General features: G+C 43.9%; 1 long non-coding RNA gene across 4 annotated transcripts in view; it reads right to left on the bottom strand.

Moving 5' to 3' along the window:
* The window catches only part of LOC307181293, a 359275-nt gene that overhangs the window by 8450 nt on the left and 336468 nt on the right, over positions 1–14357 (bottom strand). The window contains exons 5-6 of one of the 4 annotated variants that reach the window (XR_013826345.1): positions 4151–4232; positions 2598–2653 (exon numbers count right to left, since the gene is read on the bottom strand). The exons of 2 other annotated variants lie outside the window; for them this stretch is intronic. This is a non-coding gene — a long non-coding RNA (uncharacterized lncRNA). Of the gene's footprint in view, positions 1–2597; positions 2654–4150; positions 4233–12083; positions 12128–14357 lie in introns of those variants that run through there. One more of the 4 variants, XR_013826346.1, reaches the window with a different exon arrangement.

Here is a 14357-nt window from a genome sequence, read left to right as displayed (position 1 = left end):
TGATCAACCATGTGAACGGGAGATGTGTTCAAATATGTCTCAGTTTTCCTCCCCTGGTACTCGGGTGCAACATTCCAGATGCTTTACTAACACTCTCCCGACTTGGAGAGTCAGTCCCTTTAACCTCCTGTTTGGCCCAGTTTGCAATTTCTGCGGAAGATGAACAGGAATAGCGAGAACCAATGAGAGGCTAGCTGGAGGTGTCTGGACGGGCAAATTTAACTCTCATTTCCCACCAGGAAGAGGAATTAACCAAAGGCTCAGCATGCCGGGCCGGAACCAGATTAGGGCCTGAAGCCATCCTGCGGTGTTGCGGCCAGGTCACAAGAAAGCGAGTTGAAGAAAGGAGCTCAGGGGCACTGTAATTCACAAAACTGCAGAGTTATAAATGACAGCTATCGTCCAAAAATAGACTGAAGTAAGGCTGCCAAGAGGACTTGAAAGCGGGGCAGAATTGCAGGAAACCGATTTCAGGAGGTAGACTGGAATTGCATTGAAAGCATAGGAAAAGAGGCAGAACGTCCACAATGATGCACTTGGCCAAAAAGGGCGTATGCGTTTTTTCCTGAATATATTCAGGAAAAAACGCATACGCCCTTTTTGGCCAACCAAGCAAGCTTGCAAAGGAAATCTGCACTACAATGAAGTCTCACTTCCCCCCGGTCAAAAGGGCCATCTGAAAAAACTGTAAAATCCAGAAAGGCAGGACAGGCCATGGAGAACTGGGAGCCTTGTTATGCTGATGGGCGGGATGTAAATTGCCAACAACCACTCGGGAGAAGTGTATGGTGTTTCCTGAAACATCTAAAAAACAAAGCAACAGAACCTAGGGCACTTCCAATTATGCTCCTATAGCTTAGGGAAATTAAAATCAAAAAGACACAGCCACCCCAAAGTTAGGAACGGCTCTGTTTACAAGAACCTCGTTTACAGTACAAGTTCAACATCGCAGAAAGTGAAAAATGGATAAAGAACTTGTGGTACTTACGTACAATGCAGTATCACTCAGCAATGAAATCTATGTCATCAGGCACGTAGCAGCATAATGAGTAGATTCAGGTACGATGATTCTAACTGAAATAAGTCACACAGAAAAAGAAACATCATAAGATATCAGTAATACACGGAATGTAAACTTGGCTACACAGGAACTGAATTCCAAAACAGAACAGGGTCTCAAATTTAGAAAACCAACTTATGCTTGCTTAAGGGGAAAGGTGAGTTGGGGTGCTGCATAAAACCAGAGATTGAAATGAGCACAGATAAAGTTCCTTAAGCCAAATATGGAATAGACAAGAGCTACTCCTTGCTCAACGAAATGGACTCAACACCCCATATTAAACGCCTAAGAATGTACCTGACTAGTAAGTATCTTAAAACCTATGGATTGCTATGTCTCCGAAAGAGAAACAAGCATGTGTACAGGGGCATAAACGCAGCAGTGATAGGATTGGAGAGGTTCAGTGAGCAAATGAAGACCCTTTGAAGTCATATTGCATGGTACCCATTCCACGGGTTTCAACTACCCAGGTTTAAGGTATTCTTCCTTCAGCTAAAACATGCATGTGGAACCTAGAGTATGATCAATCATGTGATCGGGAGACGTGTTCAAATATGTCTGAGTTTTCCTCCCCTGGTACTCGGGTGCAACATTCCAGACGCTTTACTAACACTCTCCCGACTTGGAGAGTCAGTCCCTTTAACCTCCTGTTTGGCCCAGTTTGCAATTTCTGCGGAAGATGAACAGGAATAGCGAGAACCAATGAGAGGATAGCTGGAGGTGTCTGGACGGGCAAATTTAACTCTCATTTCCCACCAGGAAGAGGAATTAACCAAAGGCTCAGCATGCCGGGCCGGAACCAGATTAGGGCCTGAAGCCATCCTGCGGTGTTGCGGCCAGCTCAAAAGAAAGCGAGTTGAAGAAAGGAGCTCAGGGGCACTGTAATTCACAAACCTGCAGAGTTATAAATGACAGCTATCGTCCAAAAATAGACTGAAGTAAGGCTGCCAAGAGGACTTGAAAGCGGGGCAGAATTGCAGGAAACCGATTTCAGGAGGTAGACTGGAATTGCATTGAAAGCATAGGAAAAGAGGCAGAACGTCCACAATGATGCACTTGGCCAAAAAGGGTGTATGCGTTTTTCCTGAATATATTCAGGAAAAAACGCATACGCCCTTTTTGGCCAACCAAGCAAGCTTGCAAAGGAAATCTGCACTACAATGAAGTCTCACTTCCCCCCGGTCAAAAGGGCCATCTGAAAAAACTGTAAAATCCAGAAAGGCAGGACAGGCCATGGAGAACTGGGAGCCTTGTTATGCTGATGGGCGGGATGTAAATTGCCAACAGACACTCGGGAGAAGTGTATGGTGTTTCCTGAAACATCTAAAAAACAAAGCAACAGAGCCTAGGGCACTGCCACTTATGGTCCTATAGCTTAGGGAAATTAAAATCCAAAAGACACAGCCACCCCAAAGTTTGGGACGCCTCTGTTTACAAGAACCTCGTTTACAGTACAAGTTCAACATCGCAGGAAGTGAAAAATGGATAAAGAAGTTGTGGTATTTACTTACAAAGCAATATCACTCAGCAATGAAATCTATGTCATCAGGCCCTTAGCATCACAATGAGTGGATTCAGGTATGATGATTCTAACTGAAATAAGTCACACAGAAAAAGAAACATCATAAGATATCAGTAATACACGGAATGTAAACTTGGCTACACAGGAACTGAATTACAGAACAGAACAGGGTCTCAAATTTAGAAAACCAACTTATGCTTGCTTAAGGGTAAAGGTGAGTTGGGGTGCTGCATAAAACCAGAGATTGAAATGAGCACAGATAAAGTTCCTTAAGCCAAATATGGAATAGACAAAAGCTACTCCTTGCTCAACGAAATGGACTCAACACCGCATATTAAACACCTAAGAATGTACCTGACTAGTAAGTATCTTAAAACCTATGGAATGCTATGTCTCCGAAAGAGAATCAAGCATGTGTACAGGGGCATAAACGCAGCAGTGATAGGATTGGAGAGGTTCGGTGAGCAAATGAAGACCCTTTGAAGTCATATTGCATGGTACCCATTACACGGGTCTCAACTCTCCAGGTTTAAGGTATTCTTCCTTCAGCTAAAACATGCATGTGGAACCCAAGTATGATCAACCATGTGAACGGGAGACGTGTTCAAATATGTCTCAGTTTTCCTCCCCTGGTACTCGGGTGCAACATTCCAGACGCTTTACTAACACTCTCCCCACTTGGAGAGTAAGCGCCTTTAACCTCCTGTTTGGCCCAGTTTGCAATTTCTGCGGAAGATGAACAGGAATAGCGAGAACCAATGAGAGGCTAGCTGGAGGTGTCTGGACGGGCAAATTTAACTCTCATTTCCCACCAGGAAGAGGAAATAACCAAAGGCTCAGCGTGCCGTACCGGAACCAGATTAGGGCCTGAAGCCATCCTGCGGTGTTGCGGCCAGGTCACAAGAAAGCGAGTTGAAGAAAGGAGCTCAGGGGCACTGTAATTCACAAACCTGCAGAGTTATAAATGACAGCTATCGTCCAAAAATAGACTGAAGTAAGGCTGCCAAGAGGACTTGAAAGCGGGGCAGAATTGCAGGAAACCGATTTCAGGAGGTAGACTGGAATTGCATTGAAAGCATAGGAAAAGAGGCAGAACGTCCACAATGATGCACTTGGCCAAAAAGGGCGTATGCGTTTTTTCCTGAATATATTCAGGAAAAAACGCATACGCCCTTTTTGGCCAACCAAGCAAGCTTGCAAAGGAAATCTGCACTACAATGAAGTCTCACTTCCCCCCGGTCAAAAGGGCCATCTGAAAAAAGTGTAAAATCCAGAAAGGCAGGACAGGCCATGGAGAACTGGGAGCCTTGTTATGCTGATGGGCGGGATGTAAATTGCCAACAGACACTTGGGAGAAGTCTATGGTGTTTCCTGAAACCTCTAAAAAACAAAGCAACAGAGCCTAGGGCACTGCCACTTATGGTCCTATAGCTTAGGGAAATTAAAATCAAAAAGACACAGCCACCCCAAAGTTTGGGACGCATCTGTTTACAAGAACCTCGTTTACAGTACAAGTTCAACATCGCAGGAAGTGAAAAATGGATAAAGAAGTTGTGGTATTTACTTACAAAGCAATATCACTCAGCAATGAAATCTATGTCATCAGGCCCTTAGCATCACAATGAGTGGATTCAGGTATGATGATTCTAACTGAAATAAGTCACACAGAAAAAGAAACATCATAAGATATCAGTAATACACGGAATGTAAACTTGGCTACACAGGAACTGAATTACAGAACAGAACAGGGTCTCAAATTTAGAAAACCAACTTATGCTTGCTTAAGGGTAAAGGTGAGTTGGGGTGCTGCATAAAACCAGAGATTGAAATGAGCACAGATAAAGTTCCTTAAGCCAAATATGGAATAGACAAAAGCTACTCCTTGCTCAACGAAATGGACTCAACACCGCATATTAAACACCTAAGAATGTACCTGACTAGTAAGTATCTTAAAACCTATGGAATGCTATGTCTCCGAAAGAGAATCAAGCATGTGTACAGGGGCATAAACGCAGCAGTGATAGGATTGGAGAGGTTCGGTGAGCAAATGAAGACCCTTTGAAGTCATATTGCATGGTACCCATTACACGGGTCTCAACTCTCCAGGTTTAAGGTATTCTTCCTTCAGCTAAAACATGCATGTGGAACCCAAGTATGATCAACCATGTGAACGGGAGACGTGTTCAAATATGTCTCAGTTTTCCTCCCCTGGTACTCGGGTGCAACATTCCAGACGCTTTACTAACACTCTCCCCACTTGGAGAGTAAGCGCCTTTAACCTCCTGTTTGGCCCAGTTTGCAATTTCTGCGGAAGATGAACAGGAATAGCGAGAACCAATGAGAGGCTAGCTGGAGGTGTCTGGACGGGCAAATTTAACTCTCATTTCCCACCAGGAAGAGGAAATAACCAAAGGCTCAGCGTGCCGTACCGGAACCAGATTAGGGCCTGAAGCCATCCTGCGGTGTTGCGGCCAGGTCACAAGAAAGCGAGTTGAAGAAAGGAGCTCAGGGGCACTGTAATTCACAAACCTGCAGAGTTATAAATGACAGCTATCGTCCAAAAATAGACTGAAGTAAGGCTGCCAAGAGGACTTGAAAGCGGGGCAGAATTGCAGGAAACCGATTTCAGGAGGTAGACTGGAATTGCATTGAAAGCATAGGAAAAGAGGCAGAACGTCCACAATGATGCACTTGGCCAAAAAGGGCGTATGCGTTTTTTCCTGAATATATTCAGGAAAAAACGCATACGCCCTTTTTGGCCAACCAAGCAAGCTTGCAAAGGAAATCTGCACTACAATGAAGTCTCACTTCCCCCCGGTCAAAAGGGCCATCTGAAAAAAGTGTAAAATCCAGAAAGGCAGGACAGGCCATGGAGAACTGGGAGCCTTGTTATGCTGATGGGCGGGATGTAAATTGCCAACAGACACTTGGGAGAAGTCTATGGTGTTTCCTGAAACCTCTAAAAAACAAAGCAACAGAGCCTAGGGCACTGCCACTTATGGTCCTATAGCTTAGGGAAATTAAAATCAAAAAGACACAGCCACCCCAAAGTTTGGGACGCATCTGTTTACAAGAACCTCGTTTACAGTACAAATTCAACATCGCAGAAAGTGAAAAATGGATAAAGAAGTTGTGGTATTTACTTACAAAGCAATATCACTCAGCAATGAAATCTATGTCATCAGGCCCTTAGCAGCACAATGAGTGGATTCAGGTATGATGATTCTAACTGAAATAAGTCACACAGAAAAAGAAACATCATAAGATATCAGTAATACACGGAATGTAAACTTGGCTACACAGGAACTGAATTACAGAACAGAACAGGGTCTCAAATTTAGAAAACCAACTTATGCTTGCTTAAGGGTAAAGGTGAGTTGGGGTGCTGCATAAAACCAGAGATTGAAATGAGCACAGATAAAGTTCCTTAAGCCAAATATGGAATAGACAAGAGCTACTCCTTCCTCAACGAAATGGACTCAACACCGCATATTAAACGCCTAAGAATGTACCTGACTAGTAAGTATCTTAAAACCTATGGATTGCTATGTCTCCGAAAGAGAATCAAGCATGTGTACAGGGGCATAAACGCAGCAGTGATAGGATTGGAGATGTTCGGTGAGCAAATGAAGACCCTTTGAAGTCATATTGCATGGTACCCATTCCACGGGTTTCAACTACCCAGGTTTTAGGTATTCTTCCTTTAGCTAAAACATGCATGTGGAACCCAGAGTATGATCAACCATGTGATCAGGAGACGTGTTCAAATATGTCTCAGTTTTCGTACCCTGGTACTCGTGTGCAGCATTCCAGACGCTTTACTAACACTCTCCCCACTTGGAGAGTCAGCGCCTTTAACCTCCTTTTTGGCACAGTTTGCAATTTCTGCGGAAGATGAACAGGAATAGCGAGAACCAATGAGAGGCTAGCTGGAGGTGTCTGGACGGGCAAATTTAACTCTCATTTCCCACCAGGAAGAGGAATTAACCAAAGGCTCAGCATGCCGGGCCGGAACCAGATTAGGGCCTGAAGCCATCCTGCGGTGTTGCGGCCAGGTCACAAGAAAGCGAGTTGAAGAAAGGAGCTCAGGGGCACTGTAATTCACAAACCTGCAGAGTTATAAATGACAGCTATCGTCCAAAAATAGACTGAAGTAAGGCTGCCAAGAGGACTTGAAAGCGGGGCAGAATTGCAGGAAACCGATTTCAGGAGGTAGACTGGAATTGCATTGAAAGCATAGGAAAAGAGGCAGAACGTCCACAATGATGCACTTGGCCAAAAAGGGCGTATGCGTTTTTTCCTGAATATATTCAGGAAAAAACGCATACGCCCTTTTTGGCCAACCAAGCAAGCTTGCAAAGGAAATCTGCACTACAATGAAGTCTCACTTCCCCCCGGTCAAAAGGGCCATCTGAAAAAAGTGTAAAATCCAGAAAGGCAGGACAGGCCATGGAGAACTGGGAGCCTTGTTATGCTGATGGGCGGGATGTAAATTGCCAACAACCACTTGGGAGAAGTGTATGGTGTTTCCTGAAACATCTAAAAACAAAGCAACAGAGCCTAGGGCACTTCCGCTAATGGTCCTATAGCTTAGGGAAATTAAAATCCAAAAGACACAGCCACCCCAAAGTTTGGGACACCTCCTTTTACAAGAACCTCGTTTACCGTACATGTTCAATATCACAGAAAATGAAAAATGGATAAAGAACTTGTGGTACTTACGTACAATGCAGTATCACTCAGCAATGAAATCTATGTCATCAGGCCCGTAGCAGCATAATGAGTGGATTCAGGTACGATGATTCTAACTGAAATAAGTCACACAGAAAAAGAAACATCATAAGATATCAGTAATACACGGAATGTAAACTTGGCTACACAGGAACTGCATTCCAAAACAGAACAGGGTCTCAAATTTAGAAAACCAACTTATGCTTGCTTAAGGGGAAAGGTGAGTTGGGGTGCTGCATAAAACCAGAGATTGAAATGAGCACAGATAAAGTTCCTTAAGCCAAATATGGAATAGACAAGAGCTACTCCTTGCTCAACGAAATGGACACAAAACCCCATATTAAACGCCTAAGAATGCACCTGACTAGTAAGTATCTTAAAACCTATGGATTGCTATGTCTCCGAAAGAGAATCAAGCATGTGTACAGGGGCATAAACGCAGCAGTGATAGGATTGCAGAGGTTCGGTGAGCAAATGAAGACCCTTTGAAGTCATATTGCATGGTACCCATTCCACGGGTTTCAACTACCCAGGTTTAAGGTATTCTTCCTTCATCTAAAACATGCATGTGGAACCTAGAGTATGATCAACCATGTGATCGGGAAACGTGTTCAAATATGTCTCAGTTTTCGTACCCTGGTATTCGGGTGCAACATTCCAGACGCTTTACTAACACTCTCCCCACTTGGAGAGTCAGTCCCTTTAACTTCCTGTTTGGCCCAGTTTGCAATTTCTGTGGAAGATGAACAGGAATAGCGAGAACCAATGAAAGACTAGCTGGAGGTGTCTGGATGGGCAAATTTAACTCTCATTTCCCACCAGGAAGAGGAATTAACCAAAGGCTCAGCGTGCCGTGCCAGAACCAGATTAGGGCCTGAAGACGTCCTGCGGTGTTGCGGCCAGGTAACAAGAAAGCGAGTTGAAGAAAGGCGCTCAGGGGCACTGTAATTCACAAACCTGCAGAGTTATAAATGACAGCTATCGTCCAAAAATAGACTGAAGTAAGGCTGCCAAGAGGACTTGAAAGCGGGGCAGAATTGCAGGAAACCTATTTCAGGAGGTAGACTGGAATTGCATTGAAAGCATAGGAAAAGAGGCAGAACGTCCACAATGATGCACTTGGCCAAAAAGGGCGTATGCGTTTTTTCCTGAATATATTCAGGAAAAAACGCATACGCCCTTTTTGGCCAACCAAGCAAGCTTGCAAAGAAATCTGCACTACAATGAAGTCTCACTTCCCCCCAGTCAAAAGGGCCATCTGAAAAAAGTGTAAAATCCAGAAAGGCAGGACAGGCCATGGAGAACTGGGAGCCTTGTTATGCTGATGGGCGGGTTGTGAATTGCCAACAGACACTCGGGAGAAGTGTATGGTGTTTCCTGAAACATCTAAAAAACAAAGCAACAGAGCCTAGGGCACTTCCACTTATGCTCCTATAGCTTAGGGAAATTAAAATCAAAAAGACACAGCCACCCCAAAGTTTGGAACGGCTCTGTTTACAAGAAACTCGCTTACAGTACAAGTTCAACATCGCAGAAAGTGAAAAATGGATAAAGAAGTTGTGGTATTTACTTACAAAGCAATATCACTCAGCAATGAAATCTGTGTCATCAGGCTCTTAGCATCACAATGAGTGGATTCAGGTATGATGATTCTAATTGAAATAAGTCACACAGAAAAAGAAACATCATAAGATATCAGTAATACCCGGAATGTAATCTTGGCTACACAGGAACTGAATTACAGAACAGAACAGGGTCTCAAATTTAGATAACAAACTTATGCTTGCTTAAGGGGAAAGGTGAGTTGGGGTGCTGCATAAAACCAGAGATTGAAATGAGCACAGATAAAGTTCCTTAAGCCAAATATGGAATAGACAAGAGCTACTCCTTGCTCAACGAAATGGACTCAACACCGCATATTAAACGCGTAAGAATGTACCTGACTAGTAAGTATCTTAAAACCTATGGATTGCTATGTCTCCGAAAGAGAATCAAGAATGTGTGCAGGGGCATAAATGCAGCAGTGATAGGATTGGAGAGGTTCGTGAGCAAATGAAGACCCTTTGAAGTCATATTGCATGGTACCCATTCCACGGGTTTCAACTACCCAGGTGTAAGGTATTGTTCCTTCAGCTAAAACATGCATGTGGAACCTAGAGTATGATCAACCATTTGATCGGGAGACGTGTTCAAATATGTCTCAGTTTTCGTACCCTGGTACTCGGGTGCAACATTCCAGACGCTTTACTAACACTCTCCCCACTTGGAGAGTCAGTCCCTTTAACCTCCTGTTTGGCCCAGTTTGCAATTTCTGCGGAAGATGAACAGGAATAGCGAGAACCAATGAGAGACTAGCTGGAGGTGTCTGGACGGGCAAATTTAACTCTCATTTCCCACCAGGAAGAGGAATTAACCAAAGGCTCAGCGTGCCATGCCGGAACCAGATTAGGGCCTGAAGCCATCCTGTGGTGTTGCGGCCAGGTCACCAGAAAGCGAGTTGAAGAAAGGAGCTCAGGGGCACTGTAATTCACAAACCTGCAGAGTTATAAATGACAGCTATCGTCCAAAAATAGACTGAAGTAAGGCTGCCAAGAGGACTTGAAAGCGGGGCAGAATTGCAGGAAACCGATTTCAGGAGGTAGACTGGAATTGCATTGAAAGCATAGGAAAAGAGGCAGAACGTCCACAATGATGCACTTGGCCAAAAAGGGCGTATGCGTTTTTTCCTGAATATATTCAGGAAAAAACGCATACGCACTTTTTGGCCAACCAAGCAAGCTTGCAAAGGAAATCTGCACTACAATGAAGTCTCACTTCCCCCCGGTCAAAAGGGCCATCTGAAAAAAGTGTAAAATCCAGAAGGGCAGGACAGGCCATGGAGAACTGGGAGCCTTCTTATGCTGATGGGCGGGATGTAAATTGCCAACAGACACTCGGGATAAGTGTATGGTGTTTCCTGAAACATCTAAAAAACAAAGCAACAGAGCCTAGGGCACTTCCACTTATGCTCCTATAGCTTAGGGAAATTAAAATCAAAAAGACACAGCCACCCCAAAGTTTGGAACGCCTCTGTTTACAAGAACCTCGTTTACAGTACAAGTTCAACATCGCAGAAAGTGAAAAATGGATAAAGAAGTTGTGGTATTTACTTACAAAGCAATATCACTCAGCAATGAAATCTGTGTCATCAGGCCCGTAGCAGCATAATGAGTGGATTCAGGTACGATGATTCTAACTGAAATAAGTCACACAGAAAAAGAAACATCATAAGATATCAGTAATACACGGAATGTAAACTTGGCTACACAGGAACTGCATTCCAAAACAGAACAGGGTCTCAAATTTAGAAAACCAACTTATGCTTGCTTAAGGGGAAAGGTGAGTTGGGGTGCTGCATAAAACCAGAGATTGAAATGAGCACAGATAAAGTTCCTTAAGCCAAATATGGAATAGACAAGAGCTACTCCTTGCTCAACGAAATGGACACAAAACCCCATATTAAACGCCTAAGAATGCACCTGACTAGTAAGTATCTTAAAACCTATGGATTGCTATGTCTCCGAAAGAGAATCAAGCATGTGTACAGGGGCATAAACGCAGCAGTGATAGGATTGGAGAGGTTCGGTGAGCAAATGAAGACCCTTTGAAGTCATATTGCATGGTACCCATTCCACGGGTTTCAACTACCCAGGTTTAAGGTATTCTTCCTTCATCTAAAACATGCATGTGGAACCTAGAGTATGATCAACCATGTGATTGGGAGACGTGTTCAAATATGTCTCAGTTTTCGTACCCTGGTACTCGGGTGCAACATTCCAGACGCTTTACTAACACTCTCCCCACTTGGAGAGTCAGTCCCTTTAACTTCCTGTTTGGCCCAGTTTGCAATTTCTGTGGAAGATGAACAGGAATAGCGAGTACCAATGAAAGACTAGCTGGAGGTGTCTGGATGGGCAAATTTAACTCTCATTTCCCACCAGGAAGAGGAAATAACCAAAGGCTCAGCGTGCCGTGCCAGAACCAGATTAGGGCCTGAAGACGTCCTGCGGTGTTGCGGCCAGGTCACAAGAAAGCGAGTTGAAGAAAGGAGCTCAGGGACACTGTAATTCACAAACCTGCAGAGTTATAAATGACAGCTATCGTCCAAAAATAGACTGAAGTAAGGCTGCCAAGAGGACTTGAAAGCGGGGCAGAATTGCAGGAAACCGATTTCAGGAGGTAGACTGGAATTGCATTGAAAGCATAGGAAAAGAGGCAGAACGTCCACAATGATGCACTTGGCCAAAAAGGGCGTATGCGTTTTTTCCTGAATATATTCAGGAAAAAACGCATACGCCCTTTTTGGCCAACCAAGAAAGCTTGCAAAGAAATCTGCACTACAATGAAGTCTCACTTCGCCCCAGTCAAAAGGGCCATCTGAAAAAAGTGTAAAATCCAGAAAGGCAGGACAGGCCATGGAGAACTGGGAGCCTTGTTATGCTGATGGGCGGGTTGTAAATTGCCAACAGACACTGGGGAGAAGTGTATGGTGTTTCCTGAAACATCTAAAAAACAAAGCAACAGAGCCTAGGGCACTTCCACTTATGGTCCTATAGCTTAGGGAAATTAAAATCAAAAAGACACAGCCACCCCAAAGTTTGGAACGGCTCTGTTTACAAGAAACTCGTTTACAGTACAAGTTCAACATCGCAGAAAGTGAAAAATGGATAAAGAAGTTGTGGTATTTACTTACAAAGCAATATCACTCAGCAATGAAATCTGTGTCATCAGGCTCTTAGCATCACAATGAGTGGATACAGGTATGATGATTCTAACTGAAATAAGTCACACAGAAAAAGAAACATCATAAGATATCAGTAATACACGGAATGTAAACTTGGCTACACAGGAACTGAATTACAGAACAGAACAGGGTCTCAAATTTAGAAAACCAACTTATGCTTGCTTAAGGGTAAAGGTGAGTTGGGTGCTGCATAAAACCAGAGATTGAAATGAGCACAGATAAAGTTCCTTAAGCCAAATATGGAATAGACAAGAGCTACTCCTTGCTCAACGAAATGGACTCAACACCGCATATTAAACGCCTAAGAATGTACCTGACTAGTAAGTATCTTAAAACCTATGGATTGCTATGTCTCCAAAAGAGAATCAAGCATGTGCACAGGGGCATAAACGCAGCAGTGATAGGATTGGAGAGGTTCGGTGAGCAAATGAAGACCCTTTGAAGTCATATTGCATGGTACCCATTACACGGGTCTCAACTCTCCAGGTTTAAGGTATTCTTCCTTCAGCTAAAACATGCATGTGGAACCCAGAGTATGATCAACCATGTGAACGGGAGACGTGTTCAAATATGTCTCAGTTTTCCTCCCCTGGTACTCGGGTACAACATTCCAGACGCTTTACTAACACTCTCCCGACTTGGAGAGTCAGTCCCTTTAACCTCCTGTTTGGCCCAGTTTGCAATTTCTGTGGAAGATGAACAGGAATAGTGAGAACCAATGAGAGGCTAGCTGGAGATGTGAGGATGGGCAAATTTAACTCTCATTTCCCACCAGGAAGAGGAATTAACCAAAGGCTCAGCGTGCCGTGCCAGAACCAGATTAGGGCCTGAAGACATCCTGCGGTGTTGCGGCCAGGTCGCAAGAAAGCGAGTTGAAGAAAGGAGCTCAGGGGCGCTGTAATTCACAAACCTGCAGAGTTATAAATGACAGCTATCGTCCAAAAATAGACTGAAGTAAGGCTGCCAAGAGGACTTGAAAGCGGGGCAGAATTGCAGGAAACCGATTTCAGGAGGTAGACTGGAATTGCATTGAAAGCATAGGAAAAGAGGCAGAACGTCCACAATGATGCACTTGGCCAAAAAGGGCGTATGCGTTTTTTCCTGAATATATTCAGGAAAAAACGCATACGCCCTTTTTGGCCAACCAAGCAAACTTGCAAAGGAAATCTGCACTACAATGAAGTCTCACTTCTCCCCGGTCAAAAGGGCCATCTGAAAAAAGGGTAAAATCCAGAAAGGCAGGACAGGCCATGGAGAACTGGGAGCCTTGTTATGCTGATGGGCGGGATGTAAATTGCCAACAGACACTCAGCAGAAGTGTATGGTGTTTCCTGAAACATCTAAAAAACGAAGCAACAGAGCCTAGGGCACTTCCACTTATGGTCCTATAGCTTAGGGAAATTAAAATCAAAAAGACACAGCCACCCCAAAGTTTGGGACGCCTCCGTTTACAAGAACCTCGTTTACCGTACAAGTTCAATATCACAGAAAGTGAAAAATGGATAAAGAACTTGTGGTACTTACGTACAATGCAGTATCACTCAGCAATGAAATCTATGTCATCAGGCCCGTAGCAGCATAATGAGTGGATTCAGGTATGATGATTCTAACTGAAATAAGTCACACAGAAAAAAAACATCATAAGATATCACTAATACACGGAATGTAAACTTGGCTACACAGGAACTGCATTCCAAAACAGAACAGGGTCTAAAATTTAGAAAACCAACTTATGCTTGCTTAAGGGTAAAGGTGAGTTGGGGTGCTGCATAAAACCAGAGATTGAAATGAGCACAGATAAAGTTCCTTAAGCCAAATATGGAATAGACAAGAGCTACTCCTTGCTCAACGAAATCGACTCAACACCCCATATTAAACGCCTAAGAATGTACCTGACTAGTAAGTATCTTAAAACCTATGGATTGCTATGTCTCCAAAAGAGAATCAAGCGTGTGTACAGGGGCATAAACGCAGCAGTGATAGGATTGGAGAGGTTCGGTGAGCAAATGAAGACCCTTTGAAGTCATATTGCATGGTAACCATTACACGGGTCTCAACTCTCCAGGTTTAAGGTATTCTTCCTTCAGCTAAAACATGCATGTGGAACCCAGAGTATGATCAACCATGTGAACGGGAGACGTGTTCAAATATGTCTCAGTTTTCCTCCCCTGGTACTCGGGTGCAACATTCCAGACGCTTTACTAACACTCTCCCCACTTGGAGAGTCAGCGCCTTTAACCTCCTGTTTGGCCCAGTTTGCA

This window comes from Stenella coeruleoalba (genome assembly GCF_951394435.1).
Source record: "Stenella coeruleoalba genome assembly, contig: scaffold_34, whole genome shotgun sequence".
Taxonomy (NCBI): domain Eukaryota; kingdom Metazoa; phylum Chordata; class Mammalia; order Artiodactyla; family Delphinidae; genus Stenella; species Stenella coeruleoalba.
This window is presented reverse-complemented; position numbering and strand designations above follow the sequence as displayed.